We start from the raw sequence: 18,534 nt of genomic DNA on the forward strand, positions 1-18,534 counted from the left end.
GTCGCTGGCCTCCCATCGGGACAATCCCCCACCCGCGAGCGCCCCGGGGCAGACGCGTACCTAAGTGCAGGTTCCCTCCGGAGTGGGCGGGGACGCAATAGGCTGAGCTCCTGGGTCCGGGGGTGGGCCCCATGCCCACACTTCTCCCCCTCGGTTCTCTTACGTGGCTCTTGGAGGGGAAGGGAAGCGTTCGCTCAGCTCACCCCGACCTCCAAGGGGGTGATTATAAGGTGTGTGTGTGTGGGGGGGGTCGCTGGGTAACCACCAAGTGGCCTTTAGGATGGGGGTAGCCGGGACCACGCCAGCGTCCTGGGCCCCTCAACCTCCCAGAGGCTCTCGGATTGGCTGTGGATGGAACCCCGGGAGTCCCGCTGTAGCACGATACGCCCTAGGCCTGGCGCCTCGGGAAGCTAGTGACTTGTCATCCCCTCTTGGCCGCTCGGGATATTGCAATCTTTTTGTTTATTTGTTTGTATTTTTATTCATTTCAGAGAGGGAGAGAGAGAGAGAGAGAGAGAGAGAGAGAGAGAGAGAGAGAGAGAGATCCATGATAACAGAATCATTGATTGGCTGCCTGTCCCCCTACTGGGAATAGAGCCCGCAACCTGGGCGTGGCCCTGACCCCGGAACCGAACCTGGACCCTTCAGTCCGGAGGCTGAGACTATCCACTGAGCAAACCGGCCAGGGCCATCTTAGCCATCTGCAGGAGCCTGTTTTACCTGGGTTTCCCTGCGGAGGAGGGCAAAATCCTGTGGGACTCCCAAGCCTGGGAGCGGCTGGAGCCCTTTCAGGACCGGAACTTTCCATGCCCTTTGCGAGCCTCCACCTGTACCGCCCTCCCTTCTGAATATTTTTCTGGGTGGGCAGTTGGAGTGAGGGGTCCCCCTTGTTCAGTAGGAAACCTGAGAAAGTCTGGCATTCCCTGGTACTCAGGAATCATGGTTATGTGAATTAATTTTTAGTTTGTCTGTGTCATGTAGTTTTTGAACATTGAAATAAATTTGTAAAAATAACATCCATACAGTACAAATTTCAGATAGTGATTATGTAGTGACCTATGTGTTAATTTCCCATTTTCACCTCTGTTTTACCGTGTATATAGTGCAGAATATTATTTTCTTTCTTTTGAGTTGTGTAGCCCTTTATTAGCAACTAAAATAGAAGGTTATCTGTTGCACAACATGGGAGTAATTGACTATAACTGGAGATTTATTATATTCTAATACAGGTAATTTATAAATGCAATTTCATTATTAAAAAGCTCCCACCTTTTGAGTTTGTGTACAATTTGCAAAACTATTTTGAAAGCAGAATATACATGCATAAGTTGCAGAATGCAAATTCAGGGTATTGGCAAATACAGGTTATTTTTTTTAAACTGCCACAACTGGGCCATTACATTGCCATTTTTTAAATATGTTTTTTAATTGATTTTTTAAAAAATTATTTTATTTTATATTACAGTTTGCATTCAACACTATTTTAAAAATATGTTTTTACTGATTTTTAGAGAGAGAGGAAGGGAGAGGGATAGAGAGATAGAAACATCGATGAGAAACATCATCGATCGTCTGTCTCCTATATGCATCCCTACTGGGGATGGAGCCCACAACCTAGGAATGTGCCCTGATTTGGAATCAAACTGGCTACCTCTTGGTTGCTGGATTGACACGCAATCGCTGAGCCACACCAGCTGGGCACATTGCCATTTTTCAAAAATAAAAATATTCCATGCCAGTCTTCCTTCCCTTGCCTTAAACTATAAAGTATTTTTTAATGAGTTGAAATTAAAGAAGACCTACACCTATTAGAAAAGAAGAAAATTCTATTGGTTTGAGGTTCCAGAATCCCCCAAACCAGGACCAGAATCTTGGTAAGGGTTAGGCTGAGACCTGGAACAGTACGAGTATGTGCAGATGGCATCCCTGAGGAATCAGAGCTTCGGTGGACTGTGAGTGCTCCAGCAGCATAACTCACCAGTTTCCACACTGACTTGACTGGCATAATTCAAAAGAAAAAGATCATGTTGATTCCATTCTTTTGGAGCTCTGTGATAGCATTCAATAGCACCCCAATGGGATGTTTTGCGCATATAGTTTTATTGTATTTCTTCAAGTAATTGCTAAAAGATACAGGGTCTAATTGTTTTATTATATTCATATCAATTTTATGTAGATGTTCAATGACTCCATAAGTCTCCTTCTGGGATTCATTATAGTAACTGTAATGGAAACTTTGACTCAAATGGCAGAAATCAGAAGAAACCACGAAGAGATTACCAGGATCCACTAGATATTTACTGAAAAGTTTTCCAAATTCCATCCTTTAGACTCACTCAGAGCTCCAACCAGGATAGAAATAATGGTAAACTCATCCTTATAGCTTTTCATGGCTTTAGCTATGTAAGGTAAATGCATTTCAACACTGTGTTTTCCTTCATCTGTCTGCAGAGACATGCGTTCAAACATTCCTGTCTTCCATAGTTCCATATGTGTATTTTAATAGAAGACAAACTTCATTTTTTAAAAATTGATTTTGAGAGAGAGAGAGAGAGAAACATCAACCAGTGGCCTCCTGTATGGACCCTGACCAGGAACCAAACCCACAATCTGGACATGTGGCTTGACTGGCAATCAAACCAGCAACCTTTCAGTGTACTGGAGGATGCTCAACCAACTGAGGCACACTGGCCAGGGCTAAATCTTTATTTATTGATTTTATTTATTTATTTACAGAGAAGAGGGGGAGGGAGAGAGAGAGAAAGACATTAATTTTGTTCCACTTATTAATGAATTCATTGGTTGATTCTTGACCAGAATCGAGCCTGCAATCTTTTTATTTTCTTTCTTAAAGTATCACAAAGAGTATTACACATGTCTCCTTTTTTCTCCCCCTTGACATTCCCCCGGCTTCCCCCACCCCCCAGTGTCTTGTGTCCATTAGTTATTCTCATATGCATGCATATAAGTCCTTCGGTTGATCTCCTACTCCCCCCAACCCTCCCCAGGGTTCCCACTGTAGTTTGACATTCTGCTCAATGCTGCTCTGCCTTTGTATCCATTTTTGTTCATCAGTCTATAATGTTTCTTATTATCCATAAATGAGTGAGTTCATGTGGTATTTATCTCAGCTTCCCAGGGGCCGTCCCAGCCTCACAGGGGCCGTCCCAGCCTCACGGGGGCCGTCCCAATCTCACTGGGGCTGTTTCAACCCCACCAGGGCCGTCTTGACCTCACTGGGGCTGTCTCAGCCTCACATGGGCCGTCTCAGCCTCACATGGGCCGTCTCAACCTCACATGGGCCGCTTCAGCCTCACTGGGGCCGTTTAAACCTCACCGGGGCCGTTTCAACCTCGCCGAGGCAGTTGCAACCTCGCCGGGGCTGTTGCAACCTCACCAGGGCTGTCTCAACCTCACCAGGGCCATTTCTGCCTCACCGGGCCCGTTTCAACCTCACCAGGGCTGTTTCAACCTCATTGGGGCGTGTCAACCCCACCGGGGCCGTCCTACCCCCACCAAGGCTGTCCCAGCCTCTCGGGGACCACCTTGGCCCTGCGGGGGTCGCCTCAGCCTCACGGGGGCTGTCTCAGCGACATGAAGTTTGGCATTCTGTCCTTTGTTGGGCAGCTCCTTGCTGGACAAAATCTCCAGGTGTTCCTGGTTGCTGAATATCTGGTATGCTTGCTTGGATTTCATTTTCTACCAAGTGCACAGACTGCCTGTCTGCTGTTACCCAGCGTCCCATGTGATACTGGATTTGGTGGGCCTGCCTGTGCATTTGCTGGTACAGCGGTTCCACGTCACCGGCCCAGCCGTGTCTGGCTCCAGCTTCCTCTGAACCTGATTCTGCTTCTTTATTGTGTCCCTTAAGTATGCGAGGAGTTGAAATCTGCATTCTGCTGGGCTGGCCTGCAAAAGCGTTGGTGGTTCTCTTTGTGTCACTAGCACAGCTTGGTTGAGGATGTAATTTGAGTAGGGCAGGGTCCCCGGGAATCACCAGGGCGGGGCCAAGGGCAATGGTGTTTCTGCGTCTATTCACCTCTCCGCGACTCAGCGACTCACGTCCCTAGTGCCAGCGAGCAGCTCCGCGAGACAGCCACTCTCGCTCTCCGGGTTGTTGCAAGGCCATCCCGCTTCTCCCCGTAGGGGTCTGGGAGCTTAGTATCCCGCCCAACCACGCTCAGTGGATTTGATAGTTCGCGTCCCCTTCTGGTTGAAAAAAAACCGCGCATCCAGTTGCCAACCTGGCGTGCAACTCTGCCCCTCCGCTCCTGGCGACTCACCAGGGCAGGGCCAAGGGCAATGGCGTCTCCGCTTCTACTCGCCTCTCCGCAACTCAGCGACTCGCGTCCCCAAGTGCCAGTGAGCCAGGGAGGAGCTCCTCGAGACAGCCACTCTTGCTCTCCGGGTTGTTGCAAGGCCGTCCCACTTCTCCCTGTAGGGGTCTGGGAGCTTAGTATCCCGCCCCAACCACGTTCAGTGGATTTGATAGTCCACATCCCCTTCTGGTTGAAAAAAAATGCTCATCCAGTTGCAGCCAGCCTGGCGCACGATTCCGTACCTCCGTTCTTGGAGCCTCTGCACATTCTACTCAGTCTCAATGCTCTTCTTTCTATGCGGGGAGTTGAAATCTGTAGTTTGTTGGGTTGGGCTCTGTACTTGGTGTCTCTGCACATCCTACTCAGTCTCACTGCTCTTCTTTCTTTCCTTCCAGTTGTAGAGCTTCCACTGGGCCAGCTTCCCCATGGTTCTGGATGATAGCTGTTTCTTTTATAGTTGGGAGTCTCGATGTTGTTGTGGGAGGCAGCACGCCCAGGTCTGTACCTTACGCCGCCATCTTGGTTCTCCCCGAGCCTGCAATCTTGTTATAGCTGGTGGATGCTCTAACCAACTGAGCTGTCTGGCCAGGGCCCTTGTAAATCTTTTTGTCAATATGAAGGTCATACAGAGGTGTTCTATATATATCCACATTGGAAAGTGCACATGGAGAGAGGAGCACAAGACAAGAAGGCCTGAGAATGCAAATTCTCTGGGTAATAGATGGATCCACTTGTTTATAAGCATGAGTAGCACAAAGCCCACAGTAGTATATCCTGCATGGGTGCAGCAATGCTCTAGCAGGTCTTTTCGTAGACTGTACTTGTGAAAGCCAACCCCCTAGTGGCACATTCAGCTGCGGTCTGGAGGCTGTGTACCAATTTCCAGCGTGATTGGCTTCCTGGCAGACCTCGTGGTTGGATGTCTTGGCACCAGTGCCACCTCTGGTGCACGAGAGTGAATGAGAAGTCAGTGGCCCAGATGCTCTTTTTTGAACAAAATAGAGTAAAGTATTTGAAGGTGAAGAGGCAGTGTATTGGCAACTTATTCATAAATGGCTCAGGAAAAATACTGAAGTTTGCACTGTATTTAAAACTTTTTATTTGTCACTTAAAAATATATATAGTATTAATCTATATCATATATGTATGATATGACCTTATATATAGAATCCCCTAAAGATTCCCTCCAAAATTGTTAAAACAAAAAACTTGTTAAACAAATTTTGCAAAGTCTAGGATATGTAGTCAACATACAATAATCAATTGCATTTTCCAATATTAATAGTGAAGAATTTGAAAATGAGATTAAGGAAACAATGTCCATTTATAATAGCACCAAAAAGAATAAACTACTTAGAAATTAATCAAGGAGGTGAAAGACGTACAATGAAAATAAGAAAAAATTGCTGAAAGACATTAAAGACATAAATAGATGAAAAGACATTTCATTTTAATGGGCTGGGAGACACTATTCTTAAAATGTTAATAATGACTTTTTGCCAAAATAGAAAAACCCATCTTAAAATTCTTATGGATTTTAAAGGAAAACTGAATAAAGAAAATCTTGAAGGACATGGCTGAAGGGTCAGACTTCTTTATAGAAAAACTATTATAGGCAGAGAAAACCAAAATTGTGGCAGAAGTAAATGCCGATATCGCTGCCTCCCACACCCACATCAAAATTACAACTAAAATACAAATCAACCATCATCCAGAACCACCTTAAAGCTAGCAGAGTGGAAGTCCTACAACTAGAGAAGTAAAGAAGAAAGCACTCTGAGACTGGTAGGAGGGGTGGAGGCGTGGAACTGGCTGTACCGATACCCATGTTTGGCGTTTTAATCGGGAGGAAGATCATCTCTGTGGAGGCACCTATGAGGAGCAAGGGGTCCTAGTGCCGGGGTCCAACCCCAGCAGGTCCAGGGGTCCCCAAATGTGTGGACGGAGTCGGCGAAGAAGGAAGGACACGGATACAGGGTTCAGTTGATCAGCAGCCTAGCCAGGATCTCCAGCCAAGTTCTGGTCTCGATCTCCAGAGAGGTTCTGCTCAGGTTCTCCAGTCAGGTTCAGTCACCAGGTTCTAGTCAGGCTCTCCTGCCAATCTCCGCAGTCAGGTTCAGTCCAGGATCCCCTGCCATGCTCTCTCGCCAGGCTCCGCCTCCAGGCTCCGAGGCCAGTCCCTGTCCAGGATCCTCCGGCATGCTCTCTCCAGCGAAGTTCTTCTGTTTTTAGAGAACGTTCTGTGTAGGTTCTGTGCCTAGGCTCTGTCTCTCTTGGTCCTGTCTTCCAAGCCCTGTGTTCTCAGTTCTGTCTCTTGCTGTCTTGTTACATCTGTATTTATACCAGTTGATTCAATCCTATCAATCTCTATTACAAAGGTTAGGGCGTTTCTTATCTCCATTCCAGGGAGTAAAGATTATGTAGCTTAAGCATGATTGTTTGTAGTTAAATTGATTAACTACCCACCTGGCACTTAGTTAAGGGGTTTTATTCCCTCCCTAACTTCAGGGGAAAATCCCTACCTGGGGAAACAACCTTTCTCGGAGAGGTGACCTTGGTTAAAACACATAGTGCCAAGAAGGTGAGCAAACATATTAAGAACAGTATTCCATATATGCCAGGCCCTTGAAACAGCAAGGATGGACCAGCTCCCGGCAAATTCCCCCTTTTTTATTTTTTAAAAGCAGGCATTAAAAAGAAAAACCTCAAATGCTCTCTTATGTACATTTTAAGAATAGGATTGGCGCTTTCCGCTATTATCTGAGTCCTGATCTATCACCCCAGGGAGAGCTTGCCAATCCTGCACTTTCCCGGGGTAGAAAGGCTGCAGTGGGGTTAAGGATAAGGCTCCTTGGGCCTACCTTCTCCCATGCCATTACATTTACCTTTCCGGCACCTTTCCTTCCTCAGAAAAGCATGGACATATTTCTTGTATAAAATGTTCCATCTGACTGGGAGTAACCTTAACTCCTCTGCTAGCAAGCATATGTGTTAAAAGATCAATACGGAGTCTTTTTTCTTTAGACTCAGTATGGCACATCTTCTTAATGTAAAGATCAATACAGAGTCTTCTTTCTTTGGACTCAGTATGGCACATCTTCTCAATCTAAGTTCTGTACTATCCACCTTCTTACCCTAATTATCCTCTATAGGGGGGTCTGTAGCACCCTGGTGGAGTCCTATCCGTCCCGAGTGTGGGGGTTCTCAATGGGGGGGAGCTTACCTAGGGGAATCCTGTTCCAGGGGTTCCCAAAGGTGTGGACGGAGTCGGCGAAGACTATCCACCCTATTCCTACAGTGGAGTCCGATCCATCCCGAGTGCGGGGCGCTTACCTAGGGGTCCCTGTTCGGGCGCCATATGCCGGGGTCCAACCCCAGCAGGTCCAGGGGTCCCCAAATGTGTGGACGGAGTCGGCGAAGAAGGAATGACACGGAGACAGCGTTCAGTTGATCAGCAGCCTAGCCAGGATCTCCAGTCAGGATCTCCAGCCAAGTTCTGGTCTGGATCTCCAGAGAGGTTCTGCCTAGGATCTCCAGTCAGGTTCAGTCACCAGGTTCTAGTCAGGCTCTCCTGCCAATCTCCGCAGTCAGGTTCAGTCCAGGATCCCCTGCCATGCTCTCTCGCCAGGCTCCGCCTCCAGGCTCCGAGGCCAGTCCCTGTCCAGGATCCTCCGGCATGCTCTCTCCAGCGAAGTTCTTCTGTTTCTAGAGAACGTTCTGTGTAGGTTCTGTGCCTAGGCTCTGTCTCTCTTGGTCCTGTCTTCCAAGCCCTGTGTTCTCAGTTCTGTCTCTTGCTGTCTTGTTACATCTGTATTTATACCAGTTGATTCAATCCTATCAATCTCTATTACAAAGGTTAGGGCGTTTCTTATCTCCATTCCAGGGAGTAAAGATTATGTAGCTTAAGCATGATTGTTTGTAGTGATTAACTACCCGCCTGGCACTTAGTTAAGGGGTTTTATTCCCTCCCTAACTTCAGGGGAAAATCCCTACCTGGGGATTCAACCTTTCTCGGAGAGGTGACCTTGGTTAAAACACATAGTGCCAAGAAGGTGAGCAAACATTTTAAGAAAAGTATGCCATATATGCCAGGTCCCTTGAAACAGCAAGCATGGACCGGCTCCCGGCATCCTAGCCCCACACCAGACCCCCAGTCTAGGCTCCCAGAGCTGGGAAGTGAAGTCCTCATAACTATGGGCTCAGTGGGGATTGGGGCTCAGTGACACAGAGGTTGCTGGAGACTCAGGTGTTCCTTTTAAAGGACCAACACACACAAGGTCCCGCTTCCTCTGAGCTCCAACACCAAGGCGAGGCTCTGGGGGACCCAGACACATATGAGGAGGAACTGGATTGTCTGGCATCAGGGCAGGAAATTGGGGCGGCATTCTTCCAGATGGAGGTACTTGCAGGGGTCATTGTTCCATGCTGAGACCTCCCTGGTCACAGGGCTGAATGTCAGCCATATCTATTTGCTCTTTCCTGGTGATTCCCTGAGAGCCTGCCTCATCCAATTTATAACCCCGCCCAATCTGTTTGCAGTGACTTTTGCATATGAATAGCCTGTCCTTGGTCAGGCTTCAGACATTGCTAAAATCTCTCAAACAAGCTTCAGCTGGGTCAGCATGCCCTTATCAATATAAGGCCCAAGACCCTGCATTAGCACCAGCTTGCCTTGTTTCACAGCTGGGCCTTGCCTGGGCACCTCCAAGCCCCATACAAGTAGCTCCTGCAGGGTGGCCCTAGGCAGTGGCTGACTTTGCATCTCCCTGGAGGCTCTAGAACCAATGTACCCACTGAACAGCTTCAGAGCATAGCAGATTACAACCCTACACATCCACAAGTGACACTCAATGGTCAGACTCAGTGAGCACCAAAGACTCGCTGATGCAAGTCCTGATCCATAGGGGTGTTTCCTGTGCAGCAACTCTCCCATGTAGCCTCAGCTGGTCCTCACAGCCAATTGGCCTGGAGGTCAATTCCTCCCAGTGATGCTCAATTATGACTGTGCACATAGCCCACACAGGGACTCACCTGGAATGCTCAGCTCAGGTGTCTGAGCCACTGGGCCCTATAGGACACAGACTGTATCCTATAGGGCCCAGTGGCTCAGACACCTGAGCTGGGCATTCTACCAATTCCAGGGGACATAGCAGCTCTACCTAATACATAGAAACAAACACAAGGAAGCAGCCAAAATGGGGAGACAAAGAAACACATCAGAAATGAAAGAAATGGAAGCAAGCAAACTTTTGGATACACAGTTCAAAACCATGGCTATAAAGTTACTCAAGGATCCTCATGAGACTTTCAAGGATCTTAGTGAGAAAGTCAAAGATATAAAAAAGGACCAGTCAAAAATTAAGCATACACTAACTGAAATAAAGAATAATTTACAGGGATTCAACAATATACCAGAGGAGTCTGAGAATCAAATCAATGATTTGAAATATGAAGAAGCAAAAAACACCCAATCAGAAGAGAAAAAAAAAAGGATCCAAAAATATGAAGATAGTGTAAGGAGCCTCTGGCACAACTTCAAGCGTACCAACATCTGAATTATGGGGGTGCCAGAAGGAGATGAGAGAGAACAATATATTGAAAACCTATTTGAAGAAATAATGACAGAAAACTTCCCTTACATTGTGAAAGAAATAGACGTACATGTCCAGGAAGTGTAGAGAGCCCCAACCAAGAGGCACCCACAGAGACCCACAACAAGACACATCATAATTAAAATATCAAGGGCTAAAGACAAAGAGAGAATCTTTTTTTTTTTAAATATATTTTATTGATTTTTTACAGAGAGGAAGGGAGAGGGATAGAGAGTTAGAAACATCGATGAGAGAGAAACATCGATCAGCTGCTCCTGCACACTCCCCACTGGGGATGTGCCTGCAACCAAGGTACATGCCCTTGACTGGAATCGAACCTGGGACCCTTGAGTCCGCAGGCCGACGCTCTATCCACTGAGCCAAACCGGTCAGGGCAAAGAGAGAATCTTAAAAGCAGCAAGAGAAAAGCAGTTAGTTACCTACAAGGGAGCATCCATATTATTGTCAGCTGATTTCTCAACAGAAATTTTGCAGACCAGAAGGGAGTGTCAAGAACTATTCAAAGTGATGAATAGCAAGGATCTACGACCAAGATTACTCTACCCAGCAAAGCTCTCATGTAAAATTGAAGGTCAGACAGTTTTCCAAACAAGAAAAAGCTAAAGGAGTTCATCACCACCAAGCCAATATTACATGAAATGCTAAAGGGTATTGAAGAAGAAGAAAGAAGAAGGAGAAGATGGAGAAGAAGAAGAAGAAGAAGAAGAAGAAGAAGAAGAAGAAGAAGAAGAAGAAGAAGAAGAAGAAGAAGAAGAAAAGGGGGGAGGAGGAGGAGGAGAAGAGATAAAAATATGAACAATAGCCCTAGCTGGTTTGGCTCAGTGGATAGAGAGTCAGCCTGGGGACTGAAGGGTCCCGGGTTCGATTCCAGTCAAGGGTGCATGCCCGGGTTGTGGGCTCGATCTCCAATGGGGGGCATGCAGGAGGCAGCCAATTGATGATTCTCTCTCATCATTGATGTTTCTATCTCTCCCTTCCTCTCTGAATTCAATAAAAATATATTTTAAAAATATGAACAATAAAATGGCAACAAATACATATCTATCAACAATTGAATCTAAAAGTCAAAATAAACAAACAAGAAATCTAATGAATAAAATAAACTGATGAATAAAATAGAATTAGAAACTTCCATAAGCATGGAACAGGCTGATGAATTTCAGAGGGTAGAGAGGATGGGGCAATGGGAGGGAAAGGGGACATCTGTAATACACTGAACAATAAAGGTTAAAAAAGAATATAATATTGAAAGCAATAAAAAAGTAGAGGAATATACAAACAAATGGAAATGTATACCATGTTCATAAATTGGAAGAATTAGCATCATTAAAATGTCCATACTAATCAAAGCAATCTATGGATTCAATGCAATTCCTACTAAAATAACAATGGCATATTTCAGAGAAGTAGAACAAATACTCCAAAAATTTATATGGAACCATAAAATACCCCAAATATCTGTAGCAATCCTGAGAAAGAAGAACAAAGTTGGAGGGATTATAATACTGGATATCAAACTATACTAGAAATCCACTGTAATCAAAATAGCCTGGTACTGGCATAAGAACAGGCATATAGACCAATGGAACAGAACAGAGACCTCAGAAATTGACCCACATCATTATGGTCAATTAATATTTGACAGAAGAGGCAAGAACATACAATGGAGTAAAGACAGTCTCTTTAATAAATGGTGTTGGGAAAACTGGACAGACACATGTAAAAAGATGAAACTTAACCACCAACTTACACCATACACAAGAATAAACTCAAAATGGGTAAAAGACTTAAATGGAAGCAATGAAACCATAAAAGTCCTAGGAGAAAACACAGGCAGTAAAATCTCAGACATCTCACATAGCAGAATTTTTGCTGTTACATCTCCTAGGGCAAAAGAAACAAAGGGAAAAATAAACAAATGGAACCACATAAAATAAAAAGCTTCTGCATAGCAAAAGAAACCACCATCAAAATGAAAAGGGAACCTACTGTATGGAAGAACATATTTGTCAATGAGGCATCTGATGAGGAGTTTATCTCCAAAATATATAAACTACTCATACAGTTCAACAAAAGGAAGACAAGCAATCTAATTAAAAAATGGGCAGAGGACCTGAACAGACACTTCTCCAAAGAGGACACACAAATGGCCAAGAGACATATGAAAAAATGCTCAAAGTCACTAATCATCAGAGAAATGCAAGTGAAAACCACAATGAGATATCACCTCACACCTGTCAGAATTGCTTTCAATCTATAATAATAAAAGGGTAATATGCTAATTAGACCAGATGTCATTCCAGACGAAGCTGGGGCTGGAGGGAAGCCTGGGTCCTGGGTGCCAGAGGGAAGCCAATGCCAGCAGCTGGGGGAAGGAAGGCCTACTGTTGCACGAATTTCGTGCATCAGGCCTCTAGTAAATCAATAAACAACAAGTGCTGGCGAAGATGTGGAGAAAAGGGAACACTAGTTCACTGCTGGTGAGAATGCAGATTGGTGTAGATACTATGGAAAACAGCATGGAGTTTACTCAAAAAATTAAAAATGGAACTTCTTTTTGACCTATCAATTCTACTTGTGGAAATATATCCTAAAAACACCAATATATATATCTAAAACACCAATCATAAAGAATGAATGCACCTGTATGTTCATAGCAGCGTTATTTACAATAGCTAATATTTGGAAATAGCCCAAGTTCCCCTCAGTGGATGAATGGATAAAAAGGTTGTGGGACATTTACACAATGGAATACTGGGCAGCTGTAAAAAAGAGGAATCTCTTACCCTTTGGGACAGCATGGATGACCTGGAGACTACTATACTAAGTGAAATAAGCCAATTTGAGAAAGACAAATATCACATGATCTCACTTATTTGTGGAATCTAATAAACAAAATGAATTGACCAACTAAATAAGACCCAAAGCATGGCGGCATGGAGGATGGGACAGACTGACATTCCTCTATGTTGGGGTCAGGGGATAAGGAGAGATAAACCAAAGAACTTATATACTTACCAGAGACCTGGTGCATGAAATTCATGCACAGGTAGGGTCCCTAAGCCTGGCCAGTGATCAGGGCTGACCTGTGGGGTGACTGGTGAGGCAATCAGGGGGCCCCTGCTGGCACCCGCCTTAGTGGGCCTGGCACCACCCACTTGCCGGTCCCATCCCCCAATTTCCCCGCCACCAGTCGCCTCCCGCCCAGTGGTGCCGCCTGCTTGCTGACCAGCCTCACCCTCAACTGCTGCTGCCGGCCACCACCCTCTTCAGGACGACTGGCAGGGCGATTGGGGGCCCCAACTGGCACCCACCTTGGTTGGCCTGGGGCCTGAGGGTTGGAGGCAGCTCCTGCGTTAAGCGTCTGCCCCCTGGTGATCAGTGCACGTCATAGCAACTGGTCATTCCACAGGTCATTCCACCATTTGTTCAATTTGCATATTAGGCTTTTATTATATAGGATATGCATGGTTTATGGTCACAGGCAATAGGGTGGTGAAGATCTGGCGGGGGTGGGTAGGGACTGGGTGGAGGAAGGTAAAGGAGGGGAAAATAGGATACATCTGTAATACTGTCAACAATTTAAAAAATTGATGAAAGACACAAGCATAAGCAGTAAACTATAACATTATTTGACAAAACATAGGACAAAATCTTCATGACTTTGGATTTGGCAATGATTTCTTTTTTTTTTTTAAACATATTTTATTGATTTTTTACAGAGAGGAAGGGAGAGGGATAGAGAGTTGGAAACATCGATGAGAGAGAGACATCGATCAGCTGCTTCCTGCACACCCCCTACTGGGGATGTGCCCACAACCAAGGTACATGCCCTTGACCGGAATCGAACCTGGGACCCTTGAGTCTGCAGGCTGACGCTCTATCCACTGAGCCAAACCGGTCAGGGCTGGCAATGATTTCTTGAATATGACACCAAGACACAGGCAGCAAAAGAAAAAAATAGATAAATTGGACTTCATGAAAACTATTTTTTGTGTGTGCATCAAAAGACACTATTCACAGAGTAAAAAGGAAACCCACAAAATGGGATAAAATATTTTCAAGTCACATATCTGATAAGAGATTAATATCCACAATAAATAGTGAACTTTTAAAAAAATATATATTTTATTGATTTTCTACAGAGAGGGAGAGGAATAGAGAGTTAGAAATATCGATCAGCTGCCTCCTGCACACCCCCTACTGGGGATGTGCCTGCAACCAAGGTACATGCCCTTAACTGGAATCGAACCTGGGACCCTTCAGTCCACGGGCCGACACTCTATCCACTGAGCCAAACCAGTTAGGGCAATAGTGAACTCTTAAAACTCAACAACAATATTCACAAATGCACAAAGGACTTGAATAGACGTTTCTCCAAAGAAGATATACAAATGGCCAATAGGCATATTAAAAGATGCTCAATATCACCAGTCCTTAAGAAAATCAAAATTATGAGATGCCCATCAGGATGGCCACGAGAGAAAGAAAGAAAGAAAGAAAGAAAGAAAGAAAGAAAGAAAGAAAGAAAGAAAGAAAGAAAGAAAGAAAGAAAGAAAGAAAGAAAGAAAGAAAGAAAGAAAGAGAAAGAAAGAAGAAAAAGAGAAAGAAAGAAAGAGAGAGAGAAAAGAAGAGAAAAGAAAAGAAAAGGAAAGGAAAGAAAAGAAAAGAGAAGAGAAGAGAAGAGAAGAGAAGAGAAGAGAAGAGAAGAGAAGAGAAGAGAAGAGAAGAGAAGAGAAGAAAAGAAGAGAAAATAACAAATGTTGGCAAGGATGTAGAGAAATCGGCACCCTTGTGCACTGTTGGAGTGATGTAAATGGCATAGCTGCTGTGAAAACAGTATGGTAATTCCTCAGTGATGCAGCAATTTCATGTTTTGTTATATTCCCAAAAGAATTCAAAGCAGAGTCTCAAATGAATATTTGTACCCGTGTTCACAGCAACATCATTCACAATAGCTAAAACATGGAAGCAACCCAAATGTCTATTGCTAGATGAATGGGTAAGCAAATGGGGTATATACAATGAACTATTGTTCAGCCTTAAAAAGGAAGGAAGGAGCCCTAGCTCGTTTGACTCAGTGGATAGCGTGTCGGTCTGCGGACCAAAGATCCCCAGGTTCAATTCAGGTCACGGGCATGTACCTTGGTTGCAGGCTCCTCCCTGGCCCGGGCCCTGGTTGGGGCTCCTGCAGAGGCAACCAATCGATGTGTTCCTCTCTGTTTTCCCCTCTTTCTTCTACTCTACCTAAAAATTGGTGGAAAAATATCCTTGGGTGAGGATTTAAAAAAAACAGAAGAAAAAATAAAGGAAGGAAGGAAATTCTGACATGTGCTACAACATGGATGAACCTTGTGGACAATATGCTAAGTGAAATAAGCCAGTCACAAAAAGACAACTACTGTATGAATCCAAGTCTTAGAGGTACCCAGAGTAGTCAAAATCGTAAAGACAGGAGTAGAATGATGGCTGCCAGGGGCTGAGGGGCAGAGGGACTGGGGGTTATTCTGTAATGGGTATAGAATTTCAGTTTTACAAGATGGAAAGGATTCTGGAGATAGATGGTAGTGATGGTAGCACACATTGTAAATGCATTTCATACCACTGAACTGTTCACTTAAAGATGGTTAATATGGCAAATTTTATGTTATATGTATTTTACCACAATTTTAAAAATTGGGAAAAGATTATACATACTAGTAAATATAAATATACTAGAGGACTGATGCACGAAATTCATGCAAGAGTAGGCCTTCCTTCCCCCAACTGCCGGCACCGGCTTTCTGTGGCACCCGGAACCCGGGCTTCCCTCACAGCCCCAGCTTTGTCCAGAGGACGGAAGGACGTCCAGAAGGAAGCCCAGTCTAATTAGCATATTATGCTTTTATTATTATAGATAAATATATCCTCTTTTCTGGGAGGATCCTGCTGTTACCATGTCTTACGTAGCTTTCAAAAGCTCTTCTAAGCTCCTGTAAACATGCAGTTTCTTTGCATAAGCCGTAGCGTCCTCTGCCCATTGACCTCGCTTGTGTCACTTAGCAAATATGTGTCCAACTTCAATCACTTTGCTGGCTGCCTCGTGTTCCATCGCAAGGAGGAACAGCACGAATGTGGTGCTGTCACAGCATCTGCCACAACCAAACTATGCTTCCGTGAGTGTCCTGGGGCCTACGTCAGCCTAGTGCTTTTTATCTTTCATAATAATTTCCATCCGGATTATAAAATGTGCACAGGATTTTGAATAATTTAAAAATCACCCATAATTTTAACACTCTGAAATAATCACTCTCTCTATATATTAGATGTGTCCTTCCGCTATGAATATAGATAAATAGGTAGGTAGATAGATACATTTCCTGAGTCCCTACTACATTAGTCACTGTGCTAACCATTCTTTCAATCCTTAAAATGACCCCTGAGGTAGATAGTCCACTTTGCAAAGGAGGCATCTGATGCACAAGATAAGGGACCTGTTCAGGGTCACACATCACATAGATGGTGGAGCAGGGACCAGAGCCTGGTTAATATGATCCACCCTGGGAACTGAGGTTTGTTTGTTTGTTTTTAATATATTTTATTGATTTTTTACAGAGAGGAAGGGAGAGGGATAGAGAGTTAGAAACATCGATGAAAGAGAACCACCGATCAGCTGCCTCCTGCACACCCCCCACTGGGGATGTGCCCACAGCCAAGGTACATGCCCCTGACTGGGATCGAACCTGAGACCCTCCAGTCCGCAGGCTGATGCTCTATCCACTGAGCCAAACCGGTTAGGGCTGTTCGGTTTTTTAATATCAACTTTACTGAGGTGTAATGTACATACAATAAAATCCACCCTTCCCAGGTGTACAGTCCATGCATTTTGATAAATCCATATGGTGTGTGCACAGCATCACTGTCAGGGAGAGGACATTTCCAACAGCCCTGCCTACCCACGCCCTGCGCACCTGGCAGCTGCTGACCTGCTCTCTGTCACCATGAAGCAGTTTTTCCTGCTCTCAAATTTTGTGTAGCCCGGCTGGTGTGGCTCAGCTGTTGAGTGTCGACCCAGGAACTAGGTCACTGGTTTGATTACCAGTCAGGGCACACGCCCGGGTTGCAGGCTCCATCTCCTGTAGGGGCCTGCAGGAGGCAGTCAATAGATGATATTTCTCTCTCATTGATGTTTCTGTCTCTCTATCCCTCTCCCTTCCTCTCTCTCTACAAAATCAATAAAAACATATTTTAAAAAAAATTTGTATAAAACTAGGGTCCATGCTCTTTTCTGTCTGGCTCCTTTCTTTCAACAGAATGTTTTTGAGGTTCCTTCATGGTTTGCATGTATGTAAGTCATTCCATTCTGTCTGAGTAGTAACCCATCCGATGGCCACACCACCATTTGTTTATCCAGTCACCTGTTGGTGGGCATATGAGTTGTTTCCAGAGTTTGGTGACTATGAATTAAGACGGTATGAACAAGTTGTTGTGGGGACGTATGTTTTGATTTGTTTTGGGTAAATTCCCAGGAGCTGAGTTGCTGGGTCATGTGGTCAGTGTGCGCTTAACTTTATAAGAAACTGCCCACTGTTCCTCAGTGTGGTGAAACCATTCTGCGTTTGCACCTCAATGTATGAAAGTTACATCACACCCTCACCAATTGGTAGTATTGTCAGATGTCTGCTTGTTTGTTCACTTCAACGTTCTAGTGGATGTGAATAGTCATCTCATTGTGGTTTTAATTTGCATTTTCCTGTAAGTGCTGATGCTTACTGGCCATTTGCACATTCTCTTTGTAAACTGTCTGTTCAAATTGTTTGCCTATTTTTTAAATAAATCTTTATTGTTCAGGTTATTTCAGTTGTTCCTCTTTTATCCCCCCATAGCTCGCCTCAACCCAGTTCCCACCCCCCCCCCGCTGCCCCTACCTCCCCCCCCACCCCCCGCACACTGTCCTCATCCATAGGTGTACGATTTTTGTCCGGTCTCTTCCCCGCTGCATACCCCTTTCCCCCCGAGAAGAGTCAGTCCACTCCTTTCTATGCCCCTGATTCTATTATATTTACCAGTTTACTCTGCTCATCAGATTTTTATTCACTTGATTTTTAGATTCACTTGTTGATAGATATGTATTTGTTGTTCATAATTTGTATCTTTACCTTTTTCTTCTTCTTCCTCTTCTTTATGAATACCCTACAGCATTTCATACAATCCTGGTTTGATGGCGATGAACTCCTTTAGCTTTTTCTTATCAGTGAAGCTCTTTATCTGACCTTCAATTCTGAATGATAGCTTTGCTGGATAAAGTAATCTTGGTTGCAGGTTCTTGCTATTCATCACTTTGAATATTTCTTGCCACTCCCTTCTGGCCTGCATAGTTTCCATTGAGAAATCAGCTGACAGTCGTATGGGTACTCCCTTGTAAGTAACTAACTATTTTTCTCTTGCTGCTTTTAAGATTCTCTCTTTGTCTTTTGCCCTTGGCATTTTAATTATGATGTGTCTTGGTGTGGTCCTCTTTGGATTCCTTTTGTTTGGGGTTCTCTGCGCTTCCTGGACTTGTAAGTTTATTTCTTTCACCAGGTAGGGGAAGTTTTCCGTTATTATTTCTTCAAATAGGTTTT

At 44.6% G+C, this 18,534-nt stretch overlaps 1 pseudogene; it reads right to left on the reverse strand.

The window, feature by feature from the left end:
• Positions 1 to 2,008: 2,008 nt before the first annotated feature.
• Positions 2,009 to 6,147, reverse strand: LOC132217185 (protein MEMO1-like; annotated as a pseudogene).
• Positions 6,148 to 18,534: the final 12,387 nt, after the last annotated feature.

This window comes from Myotis daubentonii, chromosome 15, assembly GCF_963259705.1.
Source record: "Myotis daubentonii chromosome 15, mMyoDau2.1, whole genome shotgun sequence".
Classification (NCBI taxonomy): Eukaryota; Metazoa; Chordata; class Mammalia; order Chiroptera; family Vespertilionidae; genus Myotis; species Myotis daubentonii.